The sequence below is a fragment of the Piliocolobus tephrosceles genome, chromosome 1 (assembly GCF_002776525.5).
Source record: "Piliocolobus tephrosceles isolate RC106 chromosome 1, ASM277652v3, whole genome shotgun sequence".
Lineage (NCBI taxonomy): Eukaryota > Metazoa > Chordata > Mammalia > Primates > Cercopithecidae > Piliocolobus > Piliocolobus tephrosceles.
The window spans coordinates 124,682,710-124,686,491 of NC_045434.1; positions in this window are offsets into that span (position 1 = coordinate 124,682,710).

A 3,782-nucleotide genomic window follows, 5' to 3' on the forward strand; every position below is an offset into this window, starting at 1 on the left:
TTTCTTCATATAGAGGAAATCTTAATGTTAAAGATTCACGATGTCTTGTTTAATTGCATTGCAAACAATGGTTTAAAATAATTGAAGTATCATTAACACCCTGATCTTAGAAAGCCTAGATTATGATGAAAAAATGTACATTTAAGGGTTTGTATTTTAAAAAATAAAATGAAAACTTATTTAAAAATTATGCCCAAGAAACATATTGTGAAAGTCCACACATCATATTAATGGTCCAAAAAAAGCATTATGAAACCATGGAATCTTAAAACTGTGTAGTAATCAATGTGATAATGTTTGGTGTAGATGCACAAGACCGTTAGTGGGGAAAATCATTTTGAAGCTGATTTGTCCTTTGATGTTGATTCAGGTTTGCATATTAAAAGATTTGGAACTAGGCCAAAATGATGTGGAGCTCCAATATGCAGTAAAGATATAAAGAAAGGTGAAAAATACACACTATAGCTGCTATGTAAACAAGATGTCAAATATTATTTGTGGATTTCCTTACTAGAAAATGGTTGTGCAGATAATGTGTCGACATTTGCATTAATGATAGCACTATTAATAATGAAACTGTGCAGGATGAAGCTCCTGGTTCCATGTTTCAGCTTGGAATGTATTAGGGGAGGGAGAGGTGTATTTCACCTCTCTAAAAACAAAGGCTTCAATATTAAGAATATATTACAAGTACAGTCTTCATGGTGAGTACGCAAATATCATCCTTCTTTCCCATGGCCTCTTTTTAGGCCATATTCATTCAGACTCAAAAAGAGAACAAGGGTTTTTTTTAAGGTTATATGAGATTGAAGCGACACCTATACTGCTTTTGTGTCGATTTGGAAATTCTAAGCTCTTTTCAACTGCTCCCCGTTAAGACCAGTCAGCAGGCCAGATCTGCTTTCACTTCTCTTGAAAGGCTCCATAGACGGAGAACCTTTTTTCAGCCAGTGTAGATTTGGTTTTATTGTTACTATCTCACTCTATAGCATCTAACCAACAGTTAAGATAACTAAAATCTCTAGAATTTATGGAGGGCTTTTATTTCAATGAAAGTACTTTTATATCTATTTTTATTAAAACACGAAAACTTAGGGCTCAAAAGGAATTCAAGTTCTCTGGCCCATTTTTCACCTAGAGGTTCACTGTCATTTGATATGATTCTAAAATGCTGAAAATACACTTTGCCTAAGAAATGAAGGGTTAGATATCAACCATTTCCAAGATCCCTTATCACTATGATGTTTTCTTTCTATGATTCTTCTTATGTAAGCTTCCAAATGAGATATTCCAAAAAGAACTTTGAGAAATCTCTGGGGTTTTCTTAGCAGACTACACTAATGGAAAGTTCTTCCATTAATCTATCTTCTATTCCTTGCCCGGAATTTTATAAATGTGTTCAATTACCATATTAATTACAAAGCCACATGTGGGTGTCTAGAACATTCCAGACCCGAAAAGTATTTTCTTCCAACTGAATGTAATCATGATATGAGCACCTGATCTCGTTTACTTTTCTCTCCAGAGCTATGTACTTGTCCTCTTTCCAGCCTGACTGTGACTCACAGAGGGAAGAAGAACAGGGCAGGTTTTTCTAGTCCAGGCTTTTTTTTCTGCTGTGAGTACATATTTTTATTCATTGTGGTAGGTATTCAGTACCCCAGCAAATTACATCCTTCATGCAATATCACAGCATAGAAATTTCCTTTGCAAAATTCCTTGGCAGGAAATACTACCAAATGCTAACTTTGTCCCAGAAATAACTGCATATTGGACCATATGAAAGATTCTACACAATATACTTTAACTGTGCTTAAAGAAATGGTGATGCCAGGAAAATCGCAAAGTATGAATGAAATTTGAAGCTTAGGATAACTTTCTACCACAAGTTTCTATCCATATGGCAATAATCTTGGGGGGGAAATTACCACTGCATTTAAAAAGACATCAACGGCTATCTCTCTGGAAGATATGCTTTGCCTTGGAGGCAGAAAGATGAATGGCTAGTAATATTCTTTCTTATTAACCTGTTTCACAACACGAAATCATCTTTTTATCAGTGATCTGTGTATAACACAGGATTCTACCCAAATGCAAGAAACTCTAGTGTTTCAAGACGATTACAGATAAATAGCAGAAAAATATTGCATAAAGTTTATTTATTACCAGGCAACCCTACAATATTTAGACAACTAAAATAAACCTAAGCAGCATTCCATTTGTGACACTGGCCAACAAAAAGGTAAGGAGTTTTCACTAGAAGTGAATTTTCAGCTTGAGCTGTGACCTCTGAAGAAATGAGATTTGTAATGTAAATGCTAATAGAGCCTCTTCCGTGGCAGCTTGAACCCACTGCTATGAAAACACAGAATTACAAGCATCTTTCAGCTTCTTCAGTTTAGTTTTAATTACTGCAGAACAGCCTTCTTCTGCTTCTCTAGTCCTGCCTCTGTCAACACTCCACTCTGAACCTGGATTCTCTGAAGCTTCTGTGTTCATAATATAAGCTCGCTCTTTAAGAAGGCTTTGTTTTGCGAGATTCTTTTTAAATCTCTATTTTCAGCTGGATGACTGTAATTCCCTCCTACCATTTCCTATTCACTCTTTCTTTAAATTCTGCCCAGAGAAATAGATATCACTGTGTTCAAAACACTAAGTTCAAAAATTGCAGTTAGAAAAATGACTCCCGAAGGAAACGCACATCCTTATCCTAGGGAAATCCAACGTTAAAATTGGTGTATTGGGTATCCAAGATATCTGCAGCCTTTCATTGCACTGAAACGACTTAAGGCACATACTACTACTTGGTTAGCCTGCTTCTCTCTCTGCAAAGCCTGTTTCCAAAACCTTCCAACCTTCCCTCATAGGTTCTCTCTTTGTATCATCTATACCAGTGGTTCTCAAAGTGTGAAATGCAGAATCTTAAGGGTTCCTAAGAACTTGTAATGGTCTCAGGGCATCTGCAGGGTCAAAACTTTTTTCATAGTAATACTAAAGCATTTACCTTTTTCATTTTGTTGACTGTTTGCATGGATTGTGCAAAAGCAATGGTGGGTAAGACTTCCAGCGCCTTAGCAAAATCAAGGCAATGACATCCACTGGATTACATAGTTATTGTGCTTTTCAGTTGCCTCACACAGTTTTCGCAAAATCCCGTTTCACTTAGAAATATCCTAACAAAAGAGTAAAAATCATTAATTTTATTAAAACTGAATCCTTGAGTACAATATTTAATAATATTAATATTTATTTTTTATTAGAGACAGAATCTCAGTATGTCACATAGGCTGGAGTGCAATGATGTGATCATAGCTTACTGCAGCCTAGAACTCCTGGGCTTAAAGGATCCACTTGCTTTAGACTCCTGAGTAGCTAGAACTACAGGTACATGCCACCACGCCAGGCTAAATCTTTTCTTTCTGTTTTTGAGAAATGGGGTCTCACTATGTTACCCAGGCGGGTCTTGAACTCTCAGTATTTAATAATTTAGATGACAAAATAGGAAGAAGACATGCAGCACTTTTGCTGCATATAGAGAGACAAGTTTCGTGTCGAGGAAGAGCATCTGTGTGATTGTTTGAGTTGCAAGCTCAACAAGACACTTTGTGGAACATTGTTTTTACTTGAAAGAATAACCGACAAGCTATGATTACTCAATCTTGTGTATTTGGCAGACATTTTCCCAAAAAGAAATAAAATAAGCCTAGCACATCAAGAAAAGCAACTGACAATGTTTGCTGCCACTGATAAAACTAAAAGTTTTGAATGAAAATTGAAATTTT